The sequence below is a fragment of the Podarcis filfolensis genome, assembly GCF_964270895.1.
Source record: "Podarcis filfolensis genome assembly, chromosome: 8".
NCBI lineage: Eukaryota > Metazoa > Chordata > Lepidosauria > Squamata > Lacertidae > Podarcis > Podarcis filfolensis.
Genome location: NC_139611.1, coordinates 54,963,050 through 54,985,546, shown reverse-complemented (window position 1 = coordinate 54,985,546; position 22,497 = coordinate 54,963,050). Strand labels below are relative to the sequence as shown.

Below are 22,497 nucleotides of genomic sequence, written 5' to 3'. Positions count from 1 at the left end.
ACCAGGAAACAATGGACTTAGATTTGGGACAAGTTCTATTCTAATATAATCTCAGCAGACCTAAATGGTAACTACTTTATAACCATTTATCAATAGTAGTTAATGCCCTATAAACTGAATTGGATAAATGTTGGAAATGTGGTTTAAATAAAGCAGAGAACATACATATCTTTTGGAGTTGTTCTCCAATAGAGATATTCTAGAAACCCATTCAGGCTTGGATATGTTAGGATATCATATACCCCTGGAAACTAAAATATTTCTGCTTGGTTATCTAAAAGTCGTTACTCTGGAAAATGATCAATAAATAGTGTTCAACCTTATAACTACTGCTAATATTATAATAGCTAAAATGGGTAGAGCATATCTCCTACTACATCTGAATGGACTGAGAAAATTTAGTTCACAATAACTATGATTAAACTAATTTATTATAAAATATACATATAAGCTAGCCTAACAGGTTTATGGCCTGCAAGACAGAGCCTGCAACAGGCCTGCAAGACAGAGCTGTTCCACCAGGCCTTTGGTCAGGGCGCAGCCTGACTCCCTCCTTTGGCAATCTTTACAAAACTTTAGTTTATGCTTGCCATCAATTTTGATTTTAATTAATTTTTATAACGTTGCACTGTTTTAGTGTTGTTAGCCACCCTGAGCCCGGCTTCGGCTGGGGAGGGCGGGATATAAATAAAATTTATTATTATTATTATTATTATTATTATTATTGAAAAACAGGTATTTTTGTAGTATTTTGGAACAAGAAGATCAATGACAATGTCCAAAGTTATACTGCTTTCAACAGCTGTAACAGTATTTCTTTATGCTCTTTATCTTTCATTTATTTTGTTTATTATAGGGACACGGGTGGCATTGTGGTCTAAACTACTGAGCCTAGGGCTTGCTGATCGGAAGGTCGGCGGTTTGAATCCCTGCGATGGGGTGAGCTCCCATTGCTCGGTCCCAGCTCCTGCCCACCTAGCAGTTCAAAAGAACGTCAAAGTGCAAGTAGATAAATAGGTACCACTCCGCCGGGAAGGTAAACGGCATTTCTGTGTGCTGCTCTGGTTCACCAGAAGCGGCTTAGTCATGCTGCCCACATGACCCGGAAGCTGTACGCCGGCTCCCTCGGCCAATAAAGCGAGATGAGCGCCGCAACCCCAGAGTCATCTGTGACTGGACCTAACAGTCAGGGGTCCCTTCACCTTTACTATTTTGTTTATTAATACGATAAAACATATTAAAAAGAAAAATGGGGGTGGGGAGAAGATGGGAAGCATCCTGCTGAAACAGGCCAATGGCCCATCTAGTCCAGCATCCTATTCTCATAGTGGCCAGCCAGATTTCTATGGGAAGCCTGCAAGCAGGACACATGGACCACACAGAGAGAAATCTCCTACTCACAATCCCTCAACAGCTGGTATTCAAAGGCACACCGCCTCCAATATTTGCCTTCCATAAATTTGTCTAATTCCCTTTTAAAGTTGTCCAGTTTGTTGGTTACCGCTACATCTGGGTAACTGTTTGAAGATGTACTTAGTTGTGTCTGTCTTGATTCTCTCACCATTCAGCTTCTTTGGGGTTTATCCCTTGACTGATCTAAAAACCCCCTCAAACATTGCCACCTTATATTGGTAATTATTGAGTCCTCACAACCACAGGACAAAACCAAAACATTCTCACCTTAATCTATTCAGAACAATTTCATCAATTAAGGAGGTGTCTCCAGTCATATAAGCAGCAGGTTGGTGTGTGTGTGTGTGTGTGTGTGTGTGTGTATATATATATATATATATATATATATATATACATATATATATATGCATATACTCAATGTATTGATGTTTTTAATACGAGTACTTGTGAAATCATTTTAGAAAAGGAATCTTCTCTCAGATAATTTTTATGTTGCTAGTTGGGCATCACATGTACTTGAGAAACCATGTTCCCTCCCCTATCAGAAATGTAGGGGTTTTCCCCCCACATACAGTTTTATTCATATTAAAACAAGTCATTAGTTGTTGTTTTTTTAAAAAATTCCCTCACACAATTCATTAAATATGTGTGTACTCTGAAAGTGGGTCATTCCCCTGCTTTGCTTAACCCCTTCTCCCTCTGTCTTGTCTTTCTTCACTGTAGAAATTAAAATTGTAAACTCTTTGGGGCAGGGACCTGCCAGTTTGGGGTGAGGTTGTTTATGAAACTTTGCAAAGTGCTTTGTTCACTGATGGAGCAAGGAATGCATTCAACGTACCAGCCAGCCAAGGATGTTCTCTTGGGCAGATCTTGCAGAAAGAAACCCCTTGACTGAACCTCATCCCTGTTGTGCGACGGGGAGGGAAATGCACTCTGCACATGCTTTGGGAGCATGGATCTATTCTCATTTAATGCACAGGGCCGTTGTCAGTCTGCACTGAACATGCCTTGCGTTGGCTGAGCATCGACCATGAATTTATTCCCATTAGATGCGTCGGAGGGCGGAGAACGCAGCGCACCCTGCACTGGTTCCAAAGCAATTCACATTTATTCTTACATTTAAGGAGTCGGAGGGCTGACAGAGCCAGCATCCTGGGGTCATTTTAGATCCTGTAATCTTACGGGGAAAGGGATTGGGGCCTCTTCCCTTCCTCCGGCACTTGAGGGCCTCCTCTCTCTATCTCCTTTCGCGAAGCTCCCAAACCCTGCTGGCCCCACTGCACTCTGCACATGCTCGGCATTCGGCGCTCTCCTTTCGCAAGTCTGAAAAAGCCCGATCAGTGACGAGCGAACACGTGCGGGGATCGAGTGCCCCCGGAGGGGGAAACAGCCACCCAGACGCCGCCGCTGCCACCTCCGCGGCCGCCGACGAGTCATCCTTTCCCCAGCAGCGAGGGACCTTGTTCCACTCCCTGCAGACGAGAAGAAGCGCGTAGAGGAAAGTCCAGCCCCGGGACGCGCGGAGCAGGAGCAGCAGCAGCAGCAGCAGCAGCCCTAGCGCAAGGAGACGCGCCAGAGCAGGTGGGCCGCGGCTGCTGGAGACGCCTCTTTCTCTCTCCGAAGGGGCGGGCAGGCGGGCGGCTTCCCCACGCCGAAGAGCGCCGCGCCCAGAGTCTCCTCCGCCTCCTCCGTGCACCCTTTGCGAGGCGCGTCGCAGGCGGGCAGCAGGTGAGCCGGGTGAAGGAGGCGCGCGCTTGACGTCGGGGACGGGCTGTGTGCGCGCTTGCTCGCTGGGGTTCTGCGCTCGCCTTCTGTCAGGCTTAGGATCGGGCTGCCCGGTGCGTCTGTTTCAGTGGGGTAAGTGCGCGCGAGCCCCTGTTTACAGGACGCTAATTGCGTGCATTGCAGTTAATTATTCTCAAACTCCCCCCCCTCTTTAAATGGAAATGGCAATGGCGGAGCAAACCGAGCAGGGGAGGGGGGGTTGGCGTGCTTGGTTCGCCCCCACCCCACGCCACCGCTGTGCTTTGCAGCCCAAGGGAAGCCTTCAAATCCCGGTGGAAACGGAGAAAGGGGGGTGGGTGGCATGTTGAATTTCTCTCCAGGTCACACCCACCTTGCACTTGCCCGTGCTTGCATAAGAAAAGCCGTTCAGTTTAATTGCACGCGGCCGTGTAATGATTAAGCCGTGCCCAGTCTGTTTTGATCCCAGAGCACCTTTCGCCAGGCGAAACCTGGGGAATTGTTCTCTAGGAGGCTGCGCTATGCTTTGAGCAGCCTGATCCTGTGCTTATTGTCTTGGGTTCCGTCGGGTTTGATCCCCAAGTCAGCGTGGATTAGGATGGCAGCCTCGCCACTGCGACCGTAAAGTCGCTGGGATTTGGGTTCATTTCTGGCTTACCTCCGATTAAGGGTGGCAGGCATCTTGGAATGCCGTGGGCAGGATCCAACCAAAGTAGGGCTTTGAAAGCCTCTTTTGGGAGTTGAAGAGGTGTGAGTGTTTTAAACGTTGAAGTCCTAGGCATGCTTTAGTTCATAGAATTATATAGAGTTGGAAAGGGACCCCCAAAGGACATCTAGTCCAACCCGCTGCAATGCAGGAATCACAGCTCAAGAAGCCCTGACAGATGGCCAGCCAACCTTGGAAAATGTCCAGTGGAGGAGAGTTCACCTTTTGAGGGAGTCTGTTTTGCTGTCAAACAGCTCTTACCACCAGACAGTTCTTCCCATTGTTGGGAGTCTGCCACACAGAATACTCTGGGGATTATTGCAGAGTGAAAATGCATAGGATTATGGTGCATTTCTCGCCCTTCAAAAAGAAATGTCGTTTCAAAATGTTTAAATACTTGGGGTGGACCCTGTCCTTATCAGTATTCACCAGCCAGACAACGAATGCAAACTGGTTTCCATAGCTACACTAGGGAAGGACCAATCACCTTGTGATGTGGTGGTCAGAATAGGAACTCATTCATGCCTCAGCCTAAAGACTGTAAGTAGCCTCATGGCCAATTTCATTGTGAAATCTGTAGTCTATTTTTATATTTTAGTGGGTATGTTAGGGACTTTCTTTTCTTCGTTTTATACAGTTGCGGCATCTCCTGTTTTGTACCGTTCTAATCCTTTGTAAACTGCTTTGGGTCTTTTTAACAACAGCAGCAGCAGCAAATTAATCGGGATTCAAACAAATAGTAATAACTTAAGACAGCCCTCAAGGTGGAGCAGGGTGAAATTCTAAATAGATAAGTAAAATAAATGGGGGTGGGAACCTAAATAGGATTATTCAGTCCTATGGAGGTAGTTGCTTCAATTTCAGCTCAGAACTGCTCTTTGTTTGGGTGTGTGAGAAGCCAGTAATGGCATTATGAAGCAGGGAGACGAAAGGACCCCCCCCACACACAGACACCCCTCAATGTACACACTTGCTCTCCTCAGTTGATTAATGCAAAATTCATGTGTGTGAGTCCCCCCCCCCACTCCAATTTTCAATTCTTAATCACTAGCACGGCATACAATCCCCACTGGGCTCATAACCTGCATTGTGCAGCTGAGGTCCGGGCGTTCTCCGCCAAAGCGCCGGCAATTGTTCATACGGTGCCGGGAAGTGAGCTAAAGAGAGATATTTGACTGTTTTACTTTAGCACTGGGGAAAGTGACTGATGATATGCGTAATAAAGGGAGACTAAATGGGGGGGGTGCGGCAGGGGGGGTGGAGAGGTAGGAAGACCCTGAATCCAGATCAGAGACCCTGGGTAACCAATTGCTACAATTACAGGTAGGTAGCCATGTTGGTCTGCCGTAGTCAAAAATAAAAAAAATCCTTCCAGTAGCACCTTGGAGACCAATTAAGTTTGTTATTGGTATGAGCTTTCGTGTGCATGCACACGAAAGCTCATACCGATAGCAAACATAGTTGGTCTCTAAGACGCTACTGGAAGGAATTGCTACAGTATATGCCTCCCAAAGGACACCCCCCCCCCATCTGGTGGTCTATCCAACATGTAACATTTGCCGTGCTGGGCTGTGTTTGCTCCTTACATTCAAAATATGTACCGTATTTTTCGCTCTATAAGACACACTTTTTCCCTCCTAAAAAGTAAGAGGAAATGTGTGTGCGTCTTATGGAGCGAATGCAGGCTTTGCAGCTATCCCAGAAGCCAGAACAGCAAGAGAGATTGCTGTGCAACGATCCCACTTGTTGTTCTAGCTTCGCCGCGCAAAGCCTCTTCAGGGCAGCAGGGAGCCTTCATCCCACTGCCCTGAAGAGGCTTCGCGCGGCTATCCCAGAAGCCAGAACAGTGAGAGGGATCAATCCCTCTTGCTGTTCTGGCTTCTGGGATTCAGAATATTTTTCTTCTTGTTTTCCTCCTCCAAAAAGTAGGTGCGTCTTATGGTCTGCTGCTTCTTATAGAGCGAAAAATACGGTATCTTGGGAACTGTAGTTTACCCTTCACACAGTTGCAGTTCCCAGTGCCCTTAGCAAACTGCAGCTTCCAAGATTCTTTGGGAGAAATCATGTGCTTTAAATGTATGTTGTGCGTGCAGCCTTAGATATATAGTACAGTAATTTGCAAAATCAGAATTGCAGAGTTGGGAGGGATCCCAAACTTCATCTAGTCCAACCCTCTGCAGTGCTAGAATCATAGTCAAGGAATCTCTGACAGATGGCCACCCAGCGTCTGCTTAAAAACCTCCAATTCCAACCAGCTGTCTTGGCAAGAGGGCCACATCTCAAGTCCAGAGTCTGAGACCATGCTATTCTGGTTAGCTGGTGCAGTGTAGTGTATTGGTTAGGGTCTTTGACTGCTGCATCCACACACTTAGGGCTGCGTACACACCATACATTTAAAACCCATTACTTCCCACAAACAATCCCAGGAACTGTAGTTCACCTCTCACAGAGCTACACTTCATAGCACCCATAGCAAACTACATTTCCCAAGATTCTTTGGGGGGGATTAAATGTGCTTTAAGTGTTTGCACACAGCCTTAGATACAGGTTATGCTCCATGATCAGAGTGTGGTGAATGTTGACATTTGTGTCTTGTGAATGCTGGCAGTCCTAGATGAACTCTATAAGTTCTGCAGACAGAGAGGTGGTTCCTTGCTGCTCGATCATAACAGTGACTTTAAGCTGACAATATTTAGGTCACCTGAGTATCTATGAGTTTTCAAACATTTACAAAGACTGTTTTGTGGCTGTCAGCTTTCACCACCATGTGTGAGAGAGACAAGTACACACGCACGAAGTGTGGTGCATTCTAAGGGCTGGATTAGATGTGATGAGAGCAGACCCCTGAATCAGAATTTGCTTAATTCTTTTTGAAGGGGATGGGGGCTTGCAAAGCACAGCTTGGTTGAACACAGGGGCAGATGAACTCCTTGCCTGCATCACCCCCTCCCTCCAAAAAATCTGGTTTCCACCTGGTTGAGCTCCATAATTGAAAATAATGTTTAGGTGGAGAAAAGTTATTCCAGCTCAACTTTCTCCTCCCCCTTTCATCCACTGGTGCTGTGCTTAAAGTCCCTCTTTCCCTTCTAATTTTATAGGTATTTGTCATAACCGACCTGGGTCATGCTCCCAGCACCTTTAGTTATGCCCTCTTTCATACATTACATTTGGCAAACTATGTTTCCCCAAATGGGTACCTGCCGCTTGATACTTGAGCTCATTTGGCATCCTCCGTGATGTCTATTGCACATGTGATGTGGACCTCAGTTATGGCACTGTTAAAATGCGCAATTCTGTGCACCAACTAGGGGCTGTGCCCCTGCTCCCTTCCCTCATCAACTCCTCTACCCCCACTTGCCAGCCCCCCCTAACCTTTGCTCCCCCTTCCCTCTCCCTTCCACTGTAACCCATTGACCTTCCTCATCTCACCTCATGCTGCTGCTGCCGCCACTACCACCATGGATTTCAAGGCAGCTGCCTGATGCAGGAGTGAGAAAGCCACCAAATCAGGTGCCTCTGAGCATTAACAGAGTGCAGGAAGGAACGGCTTGAAAGGCACGAAGGATAGATAGACGCCTTCTTCCTCTTAGACCTTCTGCGATGTGGTGGCAGGAAGTCCAGGTGAGCTGCAGAGAAGCCCCCTCCCCACTCCTTTTAGATCTTTTCCTGTGAGAAAGTGGGACAGCCCAGGTGAGCTGTGCAGAGCCCCACCCCTTTAAACCTTCTCCCGTGAGGAAGATGCAAGCGGCCCAGGTGAGCTGCGGAGGAAGAGGTAGGGTCAGCTCCTCAGTAGCCATCCTGATCATATAAAGGTAAAGGACCCCTGACAGTTAAGTCCAGTTGCGAACGACTCTGGAGTTGCGGTGCTCATCTCGCTCTATAGGCTGAGGGAGCCGGCGTTTGTCCGCAGACAGTTTTTCTGGGTCATGTGGCCAGCATGACTAAGCCGCTTCTGGTGAAACGCCATTTACCTTCCCACCGGAGTGGTACCTATTTATCTACTTGCACTTTGTCGTGCTTTCGAACTGCTAGGTAGGCAGGAGCTGGGACCAAGCAATGGGAGCTCACCCCATTGCAGGGATTCGAACCGCCGACCTTCTGATCGGCAAGCCCTAGGCTCAGTGGTTTAGACCACAGTGCTACCCACATCCTTATCCTGATCATAGGAGAGGGCTAAAATGATGGTGTCAGTGATCTGGCCACTGCCTTCCAACAATGGCCCAGCAACTCTTTGAAGGTTGTCATCATGCTGCAATTCACAGTGCCACCTATCTGTGGCCAAGCAAACTGCAGCATGATGACACTCTTACATTTTTTATTATATAGTAAGAGAAGATAGTCAACTGCCAAGCTTTATAGGAAGGAGAGAAGCTTTTAGCCTTTCTGAGTTGGTCAAGCTGGGCCTGGATTGTACCACTTCAGGCTGCAGGTGGGGCAGGTACATGATGACGTGCACCTCGGTACAAAAAGCATTCACTTCATGTAGAAAATTGGCACCTTCTCTCTGCCATCTTATTCCCTTTTGTGCAGGGAGGCGGGAGGGAGGGAGGGAGGGAGGAGGAGCATTCCTAGAGTTGGCCACCTCACTGAAAACTGGAACATAGCTTGACTGCATCACTGAGAGCTATAATTTATGAAACGTGGGCCAGTGTGTCCCTCTTGTTGCAGAAGGATGAGATCCTCCAGCGGGAGACCTGACTGTTTGATGTTGGGCCTTTCCTGTTCCTGTCATGAGGAGTTTCAGTACCTTCCCTAACTTTGTGCCCTCTAGATGGCACTGGGTCATGCTGGCTGGGGCTTCTAGGAGTTGTAGTCCAAAACAACTGGGAAATACAGCTGGCAACTGGCAGCACATGAACTCAGTTTGGCCCCTTGAGAGATGTTTCATTGATGTGCATCTTCAAACACAGCGGGTGGAGGAAGAGGTGGTCAGGAGTGGACAAGAAGAGGGACTTTTTGCCCCATCTTCCTTAACCCAAGTCAGTTTCCGTGCTGACTTGTACTTCAGGGTTTCCCTTCGTCACTGTGACCAGTGGGTTGAGTGGCTGACCTTTGCCTTTTCCAAGCAGCAGACGTTGACCATACCGGGTGCCAACCACATTGTCTGTGTGACACAAGGCATGATGTCAGCCTCATCCTCCCACACAGTGTTATGTTCCGCTCCTCAGGAATGTCTCTCGAAGTTCTTGTTTGACAAGTCCAGCACTTGGCTCAGGAGAAGCTCCTACACAAGTGTGCCCTGAAGTGGCTGACGTGGAGTGGGAAATGGAGCAGGGTCCATCAGCCTCCCCTTTCATTGCCTTTAGATAGGACGAGAAATGTGGTCTGTGTTCCTTTGGAAGAAGAATAGTCCCATTCGCTCCCAGAAATTGGACATTGAAGTTGGTCTCCTGTTGGTTGGTTCTTGTTGGTTCTTGTGTCTCTCCCCTGCAGTTTTAACCCTCTGTTTGTAGTTATTGCCTCTGCTTTTGGCAAGAGCCTGCTTTACTTTTTTTGTTCATTTTGCTATTCTCAGACAGCGTGCTAGCAAGAGCATTCTTTACGCAGCTGAGATGTGGCTTCCTACTAATGCAAGATGGTTCAATGCACTTTGTTTCCGACTCCTAGATGCTTTCACGAGAGTGACGTGTTGGGCTTGGTGACACGGCATTTCTGTGATGTTTTTCTGTGACGCTAACAGAAAGTGTCACTTTGTTTCCTAGCAGAGCAATTTGTCACCCCAAACAAGGAGTCCATTCACCTCAGCCCTGGGATAATGATTCATTGGCAAGGCAAAAGGTTGCCAAAATATTAAAGGATTAGCATAATAATTTCCCAGCAGCGTGTTGGACAAGATTTGCTAGTCCATTGTGAGAACCAAATTTAATTAATAGATCATATCCACCCAAATTCCCCACACCCAGAAGAGGCTGCCAACTGCACCCCCTGTATGGTTTGTTGTTCTGGCTTTGCCTCCTCCCATTCAGCACTCACCAGGTGCCAAGTATGACTTGGAGCATTCAGTAACGGCCACAAAGAGGCAACAGAATTCGTCCTAGGAGGCTGCCTCCTGTATCTCTGAGAACTGCTGTTCCGATCTTACTCCAGTTGAAGGAGATACTTCTTTTGAGTTGCAAATAAACACCGGTCCTTGGCTCCTCTGAAAGCAGACAGCCATTATATTTTAAAAGTTAGAACTTTTTGGGTGTCTGAGTGAAGCCTGCCTGCAACTGCAATTAAATAGCAGAAGTGCACTCTCTGCTATTTAAAAGTTTGGCAAAGACTAGGTCACGGCTTGATCAGCCTGGGATGGGAGCCAGTACCATATCTGAGATGTGCGGTATCCACTGTGTGGTATTACTGATCTAAGTGGCTTCTTTCAGCATGGACCGGCCCTCCCCCAGCTGTTACCTTCCAGATGTTTTGGACTACAACTCCCATGATGGGGGCTGATGGGAGTTGTAGTCCAAAACATTTGGAAGGTATCTGCTTGGAGAAGTCTGCTGTTACTGGTAGAAATAATTTCAGCAAAAATTAGCACTTATTAGTATCTAATGAATTGTGTTGCCCCTCCTGTGAGCCTTCATTGTGGGCTGAATATTATAATTATGTCAGTTGTCTGTGGCAAATAAATAAATAACCATAATCAGATATAATCAGATGCAGCAGAAAGGCCCTGCTGGATAAGGGCAAAGGGACCCCATGATGTCCAGCATCCTGTTCTCACAGCGTGGACAACCAGACACTCCAAAGGGGAAGCCTGTGAGCAGGACCTGAGGGCAACAGCTTGTGAAGCCCAGCCACTGGCATTCATAAGCAGTGGAGGGAGAACATTGCCATGGCAGCCAGTAGCTGCTGGTTGCCTTATCTCCCATGAAGTGAACTGGCACCCTAGAATTCCTGCATTGCAGGGGGTTGGACTGGATGACCCTTTGGGTCCCTTCCAACTCTACAATTCTATGATTACATGATGTGCAAGTAACCCCGCTTCTGTCTTGGTGCCTGGGAGGAAGAAAAGGGCAGTGCTCAGTTGGAGGTTGCGCCAATAAGTTCCTTTCTCCCAGCTCCAGTGGAGCCCTTCTGTCTGTCATGTCTGCAGTTTCATTCTTCCTCTCTCTTCTTTGTGAGAAAAGGGGGGGGGGTGCTTGCAGAGAGAGGAGCTAAGGAGCGGACCACAGTGACAGGCCTCCTGTTCATTTGCAGTTACTCTGAAGAGGGGATTTTCCTCTGGGCGTTCAGTCGAGGTGAGGGAAGCAGTTCCTGCTGGGATTCCCTTTTCTGCTCTCTCCCCCCCCCCCCACTGCCGCCACCGCCACTTTTCCTTTGTATCTGGTCTCCCAAGAGGGCATCCTGCCTGAGGCACTTGAGCACTTCCTTGCTGCTGCTTCCCTTCCAAAGGCTGTCAGAGAGGGCAAGTTGAAAGGAGTCCAAGAGCTGCACATGCAGCCTTCCTCACCTCCCAGGAGCAGTGACTGCTGGTCAAGCCAGCTGGGGAATAGGGGAGGCTGTGTGGTTGTTTTCTAAAATAGCTCTTCATCTAGAACCCAAACATCGAAAAACCACTTGATCTAAAAACAAACACAGCTGCAACTTCGACACGAGAGGAAGGCACAGTCTCATATCCGTTTAGCACAGGGCTGAATGTGGCCCTCCAGGAATCTCTGTCTGGCCCTTGGGATTCTCTGTAGGCCAGACTTTGCTTTGCACCCTCCTTGAGTGCTTTTGCAGCCATAAAGGTGTCCCTTTAGGTTTTGTCTGCATTCAGGTAGTCTCCTCACATCTCTCTCCCTGCCTCCCCCCAGCTCCCCGATTTATTATGCACACACTAGCACAGGCAGGCCCCACAGCTCTTGCACAGAACAGGCTGTGGCTGCAAAATGTTACATATTTGGTTGTGATCCAGGTTTTCAGAGAGCGCTTTGAAGGGAGAGGAGGGGGCGGGGAGGTCGGGATGCAGCAAGGCTGCGAACAGCCATCGGGTGGGAGGGTCGCAAGAAGCCTCTTCTCCACCCAGTCCTGCTAAACTGTGTGGGGATTTAAACCCAGGTCTCCCAGGTCCTAGTCTGACACTCTAACCACTACACCACCACTAGCCTTCTGTTCCATTTCAATTTTCTGTGAATCTCATGGGTGGGGGGATCCCATTCTCTTCCACATGCCCGGGAGGTAAACCTGGATGCACGTCTTTTGGGGCTGCGTTTTTGGGCAAGTCATGTAACGCGCGAGAGCATGGCGCCCTGAAACAGGTATCTTTCAGGGCCCTGCTCTTGTGGGAGCCAAAACAGGACATCCCAGGAGCCAACTGGAAGCCAGGGTGGCTTCTGTAATTTCTAGGATGTTTTGTTTAAAATGGGCCAGTTGAGGGATATGAGATCCTCAGGTCCAAATGCCACCTTCCAGGCCTCTCTGTCAGAATTCCACCCAGAATTCTACACACCTCACCAGCCCTACTTCACTGCCTCCCACCTAGTCTTTGCCTGGCTGGAATATGTCCCTGAATTCTGACGATGCTTATTGCTTGGCCTGGAAGGAGGAGAGGAAGAGTTCTCTCTGTGTGTGTCTGGGTGTGTGTAGAAACTAACTACTACACAAGGGTAGAATTAACAATAATTGCTCCAACCGCTTCTGTGTCTGCCTCCACCTGCCTCTGGCATGTGGCCCTCAGAATGTTGCCCAGAAGGGAGTGTGGCTCTCTGGCTGAGAAAGGATTCCCAGTCCTTGGCTTTATCTCTTGCCCTCTCTCCTAAAAGGATGCCTGGAGCATTCCCCAGGTGGGTTTTTCCACAGGGAATAGCCACTCAGGATGCAATTGCCAGCTTCCCAGCTGCCCCTCAGAACAGCTGTCATGTGGCAAGAGCCTATGACTGTGGTCACGCAGCAAGATGAGCAACATTTGGCAGGGAGGGTGGCCCAAGTCCTGCTTGCCTTGTGGGCAAACCAGTTGTGGCCACTCCTTGGTGCAAATTGCACACAGGTGTCTTCAAAAGTTCACAGACTTCTATTATAACGCTGTGCTTGCGAATTGGTTTATCCTGAAGGAGGAGTGAAGGCTGAAACAGGCGGAAAATCAAGTGAATGGCAAAAGGTAGGGACTCCCCCCCCCCCCCGCCTTTTCTTCAGAAGCAGAATTTCACACTGAATATGGTATGGATTGCAAGGCGTGCTGTGGGGTCCTGAGACCCGTGGCTTTCATTTACAGCAGAAGAACTGCTGGAGAAGTTAGGAAGAACAGGCAGAGCATTCATGCCAAATTCCATTAATTCTTTGTGCTTTTGTGACTGCCCTGCAGCTGAAGAAGAACGATGGAGAGCCAAAAGTATGGTGGGCAGCCTCACTTTTTATCTTGCAACACAGAATCTCCCATTTAAATTGAACCTCTGAATTTTTCGTTAGGAGAGAACCTGCCCTGCCCTCGTTCTTCTTACAGCAGGATTTTGTCAGAATGGAATGTTATTTGGCTAGGGAGGGGAGTTACCGTATTTTTCACCCTATAGGATGCACTTTTCCCCCTCCAAAAATGAAGGGGAAATCTGGGTGCGTCCTATGGTGCGAATGCAGGCTTTCGCTGAAGCTTGGAGAGCAGGAGGGGTCGGTGTGCACCGACCCCTCTCGCTCTCCAGGCTTCAGGAAGACATCCACAGCCTAGGCAGCTCTGCAGGAGTTCCCGCAGGGCTGTCTAGGCTGTGGATAGCAGCCTGCTTCCTGGAGCGCCAGGCGCGCTGAAAGCAGAGCGCACGGCACTTCGGGAACACATCCGCAGCCTAGGCAGCCCTGCGGGAGTTCCCACAGGGCTCCCCACACTGCGGATAGCAGCCTGCCGCCCGCGCAAGGGGCGCCCTGAAGCAGAGCGCCCCGTCCACTGGGCAGACATCTGCAGCGTGTTGGAGCCCTGCGGGAGTTCCCCACAGGGCTCCCCACGCTGCGGATAGCAGCCTGCCTCCCGGAGCACCCCGCGCGCCGGACAGACATTGGCCAGCCCCACAAGCTCGGGGGACAGCAAGGAGGCGCAATGCCGCCATCCCGCTGTTCCTCGACCTGGTTCGGTTTCCCCGACCTGGTTTTTGGGGGGAAATAAAGGGAAAAAATTTCCCCTTTATTCCCCCCCCCCAAAAACTAGGTGCATCCTATGGGACGGAGCGTCCTATGGGACGAAAAATACGGTAAGTTGTCTTCAAGCTGGGTACGGGTGTGCGGGAGGTTCCTTGACATACGTTTTCTTTTATAAAGGGAGTTTCAAGGTGGGTAAGGGAGGAAATGCAGTTGGAAACGGGATGGTGGGAATTGCAGTCCAGAATATCTGGCGGGCAGCAGGGTGGGGAAGGCTGCATTCATGGGCTCCTCCTTCAGCAATGGGCACTTCACTTTATTTCATTTGTTGGATTTGTCTTCTGCTGTTCAACCTCAAGGCAGTATATAATATAAAGGCACAAAATAGTACCAAAAAAAATCCACAAAGCCAGCAATCTCAAACAAATACCAGAAAGCAAAATACTGAATTATCAAATTGCTCTCTGTTAGGTGAAGGAGAGCAAGGGGAATCTGATAGGGACAGGGTTGTCATGCTTCAGCACTAAGATATGAGGAGAAGCTGCATTTGCCCCAAATTCCTGAGGGTTCTGGGTACTGGCATGTCTGCGGAAGCTGATCCCCTCTGGTTTTGTAACAGAGGATTGCTGGGTTGATCCTCTTGTAATGGATGTCATTGATCCTACAGATTTGCCCGTTCCTGGTGCCTGTCCAGCTCCTCCATGTAACTCTGCCTGGGATCACACAACAGAGAGCAATTTGATAGTTTGATGCCCCATGCAAGCAGACAGTTCCTCTGACCACCTCTCCACTGGGACAGTTCAATTTTCTCTGGAAATTGCAGCACTTATAGCCCCAAACCCTAGAAGCGAATCAAAAGAGAATTATGGGGAGGAATGAGTGGGGGACCAGGGATGGGCAAACTTGTCCATTTTGGTTCTCTCCATTTCCTAATATTAAGCCCAGTTCTCCACATTTCTGCAGCAGTTTGCTTGTTTTTTTAAATCATGAAAATTCACACCCTTTTTGTGCTAATTTATCCTAATAAACACATATTTGTAAGCAGTCTTTCCCTTATATAATGCATTTTTGTATGCTATTTTCACTGATATGTGTGTTTTCATGCACACCTCCCCTAACGCTTGCATTGCAATATTAGTAGACATTTGAATTTCCAAGGATAGTTGCATTTCCGTTCAAATTAGGTGGTTCCTAGTTTAAATGCAAGCACGGTCAGATTCCTCCTCCCACCCTCATGGGCATCCTGGCCGGCCCCTGGGGCTTCCTGGGGCTTTACCTGCTGTTTCCAGAGTATTACATCACGGGAGGACAGCTCATAGGGACAGGAAGGTGGGGGAGGCAGGGTGCCATTTACAGCGGCATTCCCCTTGCTTATCTAATTCCCTGGGGAGCACTCAGTTCTCTCTCTGACTAAGCAGAGACTTCTTTTTATAATGTCCTATTGTTCTCTTTAGCACAGCCCGTTGAAGTAAGGGGCTGGCTGGTGTGCCTTCTAAATATACCCCAAGGCCTGCTTGGAACAGCCTGCTTAGGGGGGAGATAAGGCTGTTTGTTCTGCGTCCGTTCCAGGATGTGTGGCTGCAGAAAATAAAGAAATGGCCAAGGAGGAAGCCAAGCCTGACCTTCTGAGATAAGACTGCTCCCGCCACAAGTGTGTGCCCGCGCTTCTGCTGCCAGGGTGCATTTTGACACACACTGGTCTGGATGCTGTTTGGTTTCTAAGAACAGGAAAGCTTCTAGAAACCACAGCTAACCGGCTGGCACAAGATACAATGTCCTCCTATGCCAGACCAGAAGGAGCCTGTTCCAAGAGCTTGGGTATACACAATTTTCATATACAGTGGTACCTCTGGTTACGTACTTGATTTGTTCTGGAGGTCTGCTCTTAACCTGAAACTGTTCTTAACCTGAAGCACCACTTTAGCTAATGGGGCTCCTGCTGCCACTGCGCCGCTGGAGCACGATTTCTGTTCTCATCCTGAAGCAAAGTTCTTAACCCGAGGTACTATTTCTGGGTTAGCGGAGTCTGTAACCTGAAGTGTGTGTAACCCGAGGTACCACTGTACATGCAGAACACTTGGAACCGAACCCCTGTGTAAGATGTGGCCATATTATGCTTCCTCCTGCTGTCCTACCAGGAGCAGTGAGCATGTTTTGACTCTCTTTCTGTGGCTTTGTCCCATGGATGCAGGAGGTTAACCCCTTCCCTGCCTTGGTGACTCACAAGGATGGAGCCTTCCTCTCCCTGCCTATCTCAGGCCAGAGTTCTCTTCCACACACACACCCTGCCCCTTTGGGCTGTTTCTTGTGGTTCTCCCCCATTGCGCCTTGCCCACAGACTCCCTCCTGAGCATGGTTGGCCCAGGACACTTGGCTACCTGAAGGGGAGCCGTGAGGAAGACCACCCACTCAGCTCAGGCTGGTGCTTTGAATGGCCTTGCTTGGTTCCTCCCCTTGTTTCCTGCTGCATCTCAGGACCAGCTGTCTTGGAACCCTGGCTTGGTTTTTGCACCCATCATGGATACACATTGCCTCCCACAGCCCTCCCCAACTTGATGCCATTCAGATACTGTTGGACTATGGATCCAATCAGTGCTGGCTGTGGCTGGTGGGAGTTGTAGTCCACAACTTCTGGAGGGCATCAGGTTTGGGAAGGCAGGCATACTTCAGCAGGGCAACTATAAAAGAAAGAAAAAAGTTGTTACAGGAATGATAGACCCTGCATGAAATTATTACACTTGAAAAGAGTCTAATTGAGTTTGGCTGGCAGGCAGTGCCCTGATTGCAGAGATCGACTCAAGTCCTCTTTTATCACGACTAAACTGCAAGGACTAGTTTGTGCAGAAAAGTCCTCTTATCTGCCGAACTCTTGCCTCTTCTCCCCACCCACCTCTTTTCTCTCTTCATTTGACATTCGAATTTATGCTTTTCTTCTGGGTGAGGAGGAGCTGTTTGTTCCAGTTTCAACAGGAGTTGCTGGCTTGGGCCTTATTTGGAAGGCCAGGGATGCAGAAGGGATTAACACTGAGTCTTTGCACCATGAGCTCAGCTAGGTAGGTGCAAGCAGAGCAAATGCAAGGCTGGTTGGAGACAGGCAGAGGCAGAGGGTGGGGGAGAAGAGAAGCTTGTCCAAGGCCTTAGCCAGAACTTCGGTTAACCGCACTAATGAGCATCATCCACCCCAACCTGCTTCTCTTTTTCACCATGTTGAAGGAGAAGTAAAACTGGGTACTCCGCGCACCACCTGAACTCCTGTAGGATGCACAGCCCAAGAGATTATTTTCCAGCTCTTCTGGGGCTTGAGCTTTTGGGTGTCTCCCCAGATTCTTAACCATTTTCTCTCATTGCTCATACATTCCACCTTCCATTGAAGTAGACCCTCAGTTGTTCTTCTGGAGAGGACTATCCCGACTTCTTAAACATATCGTGGGATGGGCAACCGGTGGCCTTCCTGGTGTTGCTGGACTCCCAGCAGCCTGCATGACCAGTGATCAGGGATGACAGGAGTTGGTAGACTTTCTGGAGGGCCTCAGGATCCTCATCTCTGCTGAACTTGGTGCAGGGCCAGCATCACTACTGCCGGTGTTGTGGTCATGTGGCTTGCTCTCAGCCACCGATTTTACATTGCTGGTGTGTAAATAGGAGCAGAAGAAGCTGCTTCCTCCAGAGTTGTACAGAGCATTGGCCTGTCTGCAAGAGAGGGGTGCTTTGTTCCACAGAGCTGTGGCTTTCTTCTTCTGAATGCTGAGTAATGCAGTCCTGCATGCTGACTCCTGTAGAGAGTCACTGCTACATTGGCAGAAGCACTCAAGCTGCTGATGCCGTTTCTTGCATGAAGCTCTTCCTTCCCATGGAGATTCACTAGAGTTCAGGGGTGCCAACTTGAATGAAATATTGCGGGGGCCCGGGTAAGCCCCGCCCTGCATAATCGATCACATGATCCCATTTGAATGGGAATGCCCATCAACTTTGTGGGGGCCCAGCACCCTCAGATATTTTATTGCGGGGGCCAAAGTCCCCATGGCCCCTGGTGGTTGACTCCTGTGCTAGAGTTCAAACCTTACTCTCTTCAGGAAGCTCTGAGAGAAGACCTTCTCTTTAGTCCTAGCTAGGAATAGTTGCCCCACTTGAATGTAAGAAATCTGATTTATGCTTAGTCAGTCTTTTGGTCCATCTGACTCAATGTTGTCTACACCAGGGGTGGGAAACCTGTGGTTCTCCAAGCATTCTGGGGCTCCCAACTCCCACCTGCCCCAGCCAGCATAGCCAATGGTTAGCGACGATGGGGGTTGTGGTCCAGGAGCATCAGGAGAACCATAGGTTTCCCATCCCCGGTCCAGAAGAACATTGTGCTTTGGCCTGTTTCTTCAGCCGTGCTCCCTTGGTTTCTGTCTCAGGTCACTTACAGAAAAGAGGCCTGAGATAGCTGTCAAGGGGTACATGCCAAAATTCTTTGTCCAGAGTTTGCAATTCCAGGCTTAACTTAGAACATGAAGTTGCTAAACATTCTCCTCTGGAGTCGCCCAATCGCCTGCTGATAACAAGATCTCTTCTCCTGAGATAGGAGAAGAGAATCACTTGCAAGGAGAGCGGCAGTGGGGCAGGCATCCGGCCCTCCTCATGTGCTTGCAGTGTTGGCAAACATCCTGCAACTGTGAGGGATCACTTAAGTGGCCTTCTTGTATGTGCATTTTGAGCAATTATGGGGGGGGACACACACACATGTAGTAATGTATGTAGCAATTATGCATGGTTGTTTTAAATCATCACTCAGTGCTTAATGCCACAGATGTGCCTACAGCGTCTCCTGGATTAAATTGTCGCAGTTTTGGTTAATTCTTTTTTATTTTTATTTTTATTATTTTGTTACGCTCAGTTAATTAGTTAACTAATTAAACAGAATTTGTGTACAACTGAATGGTGAAAAACCTCTAAGCAGTTTACATAAAATGAAATATACATTAAAATTATCAATAAAAGTTAATGGCAAGTTAATCTCCCCCCAAGAAATATCAGTGGTGATGATGATGATATAATATAATTTTATTATTTATACCCGCCACTCTGGGCAACTTACAGCATATCTAAAAACATAATAAAAACATCAAGCCTTAAAAATTTCCCTGAAGGGCTGCCTTCAGATGTCTTCTAAAAGTCAGATAGTTTTTTCTTTCTTTGACATCTGATGAGAGGGCATTCCACAAGGAGGGTGCCACTACCAAGAAGGCTCTCCACCTGGTTCTCTGTAACTTCACTTCTCACAGTGAGGGAACTAGCAGAAGACCCTTGGAGGAGAACCTCAGTGTCTGGGCTGAATGATGGGGGTGGAGATGCTCCTTCAGGCATACTAGGCCGAGGCCGTTTAGGGCTTTAAAGGTCAACACCAAATAAAATCAGAAGTTTAAAAATATTCATTATAAAATAAAATAATACATGAAAATAGATGCCAACTTTACATATCTCTAGGTGGGCTTGCCTAAACCAAAATAGTTTTTAGTAGGGGTGAAAGCTGCACAGCCTTTTCCACCCCATTTGTCGCCTGCAAAAGTCTCATTTGTTTGCCCCCACTTTAGTACTGATGGGGAAACCCCAGCTTCTTTTTGATGTGGTTTTCACTTGTTGAAATCTGTGTCTTGAGATCATTACATTGCTGGAAAGCCCTGAGAAGGGACTCCTGTTCTTCCTCAGCACCCTTCTTCCTTCCAGCCTTTGGGTTTTGTGATCCATCATGGGGCATTTAGCATGTGCCCCAAATTCAAATGGCAAGCGAGCCCATGTGATTTAGACAGCCGTGGGAAAGAAGTGGGGGAAATGGGGAAACCAGCCTTGTGACTGAAGCGTTATCGCCTGCAACCCGGTTGTGGGCACCTTTTTGACAGGGCAGCGCTTGCAAGTGAGAAGAAGGATTTCCAAACAACAGCATGAAGAGAGGGCATGTGAGTTCTGACAGTTAAGAGAGGGGTTTCCAAACAGCAGCAAGAAGTGAGGGCGCCTGACTTCCTGCTTGTGGAATCCTATGAACTTGAATGGATCCCCACTTGTTAAAATAAGTCGTTCCTGTTGGCTAATCTTTCCATATATAATTTTGTCAACGTATGCTCAGTATCTTTATTTCTTATTTATGGCACAGTGTTTCTAGAGTGAAACATAATCGAAATAGCAGGGTCTCTGCCACACAGGTGCTACTGTCTGAATTTTTGAGTGAGGAACAGGCTATGGAAGGGAGGTCAACAGACTCTGAGGTCATCAGTGGAAGAACACAGTTGCATAAGTGGATAGAAATCAAAGATGAACCCAAAAACCTCTAAAGAGGGGCGAAGGGAAGCAGACAGTTGGGTCCAAGCTGGTGATCCACACAAGTTTGCTATTTATGGCTCCGTGAGGAATTGAGGGGCCTGTGCTTACAAACTGATGCTTAAGCAGACATCAGGATAGACAGGATGCAGTACTGAGCGGGGCAGGGAAGAGACTGTGAAATCCCACTACAGTCAAACCTTGGTTGTTGAACATAATCTGTTCCAGAAGCCTATTCAGCTTCCAAAATGTTCAACAACCAAGGTGCGGCTTCCAATTGGTTGCAGGAGCTTCCTGCACTCAAGCAGAAGCTGCATCGTACATTTGGTTTCCGAAAAATGTTCAAAAACCAGAGCATTTACTGTACTTCCGGGTTATCAGTGTTCGGGAGCTGAAATGTTCCAAAACAGAGGTGTTCAGGAGCTGAAGTCTGGCTGTATTTGGGGTTGTTAGGTTCTTAATGTCTTAAGTAGAGAGGAAAGTGCTGTTGACTCTTTAGAAAGCAACGTGCACACCTTATAACTGGCAAGTTGAGGAAACTTCTATTTTGGTCTTGATCAGAGAAAGTGAAGAGCCCAACCAAGAAGCTGGCAAGTGATATGGGTTTGCATTAACCATGGTTTCCATTGGTGCACGTGTGACATGAGATTAATCTTGCAAAGGGAGCAGGGTTCACTTCAGGGACAGGATGTGGGAGGGAGGGAGCGCACATCTCCAAGACTGACTCCCAGTTTGCTGATGCGCTTGGCAAGGTGCCAGCATTGCACCTCCACTGGTCCAGCAAATGAACTACATCTGGGTGGGAACAGTGCTCCAGGATGATTAGAAGATATACAATGAGCTTCTGATATGTTGCATGAGTGAACAGTTAAAAGACCAACTTTTGTTTAGCAAAAAAAGTGATGGTGCATTCTGAGTCACTAATGTCTAAAGTTTCTCTGACATGCTTTCATATCAAATGATTTGCATTCACTGATGGCAGCAGAGGCTTGGGAAATTCCTTCTGCCAACATTGCAGCAGCAAGAAAATTTCCCACACCCACAAACACTCTATTTTTATGTGCCAATCAAAGTGAGAATGTCTTCTGAAATTTATGAAAAATGTGAAGTTTCATTCTGATACTGGGGTAGGGAAAGCAAGCAATAGGCTGCATTCATTACTAACATCTAGCCAATTTCTATACAGGCTCTATCACCTTGTGAAACAATGTTATGTATGATCTGCTTTTAGTTTTGCCCACAAACACCATTTTGAAGGTAGCTGTATTGAACAATGCCCCTGTTTCTCATCAAGTCAGTATTGCAAGGAGTTTATTATTCTGACGAAGTTATCTTGCCCTTAATGAATGAGAAAGCAATCCAGCCAGATTGCTTTATGATGTGCAGGGGGTTGGACATAATGGCCCTTGGGGGACGTTTTCAACTCCATAATTCTATGATTCCCTACCAGGGATCTCAAGAAACCAAAGCTGTTGCAGTCCAGCAGACACAGATATTGCAGAGAGGGATTCTTGCGGCTCCATCCTCCATCTCTAAAGCATCCTTCTTCTGAATATCTGTCAAGAAATTCTGAAAGCTCTTCTCCCAGTTGTTGACAATTACATGCAGAATAATCCTTATGGAATGGTTTCATCAACTCCTTAGTGAGCATATTTGCACATGATGTACTTCTTGATGCATGAATGCAGTGTGAGATGATCACACATCGGAGATGAGTGGTGAATAAATAGAAAGAATTGATTGGATCCAAACTCCTGCACCAATTTAAATTCCCATGCTAGCACCAAGGGGGCCAAAGACTGGGTGAAAAGGAAGGTTAGAGAACAGAGGACATCACACACCTCATGCAAACATTCGTCCACACTGTTCCAAACCTGTGCTGAAAGTCTAGTATTGACCAAGTCTAGTACTACTGAATGCAGTTGTTTGTTTATTTCAGGGAATGTGTGTTTTCCCCGAGTGTCAAATTGAAACATCACGTTTCCCATCAAACTGGGCACACATTTTTGCTTTAGTTATCTGCTGTGACATAATCTGTAAACCTTGGGATGGCTCAACCGTTGGTTACATAACATTTCCCAGACCTGCACATCCCCTTTGGTTGATTCCCACAGGAAACTGGAAGCTTGCCAGCAAGGAGCTGAATCTTAATCTCAGATGGGGGTGGATTTGGTTTGGATTTGCATTTTAATGTGAATCTACCTCATTTGCACTTCCTGAAACAATTCAGAAACCAAAACACTGCAATGTTTCATATTTGCACTTCTTTGAATTTTGTGGCGCAGGCCTCCAGCCAAAAGTGTGTACGAGAATGC

The 22,497-nt window shown here is 47.8% G+C and overlaps 1 protein-coding gene across 9 annotated transcripts in view; it reads left to right on the top strand.

Annotated features, from left to right (window-relative positions):
• The first annotated feature begins 2,290 nt into the window (after nucleotides 1–2,290).
• Nucleotides 2,291–22,497, top strand: part of ADGRG1 (adhesion G protein-coupled receptor G1) — a 41,775-nt gene continuing 21,568 nt past the window's right edge. The window contains exons 1-2 of one of the 9 annotated variants that reach the window (XM_083625207.1): nucleotides 2,291–3,141; nucleotides 15,458–15,566. The gene's annotated coding sequence lies outside the window, so the exon portion shown is untranslated. Of the gene's footprint in view, nucleotides 3,271–3,660; nucleotides 4,403–15,342; nucleotides 15,567–22,497 lie in introns of those variants that run through there. The other 8 variants (XM_083625209.1, XM_083625205.1, XM_083625204.1 and 5 more) reach the window with 8 other exon arrangements.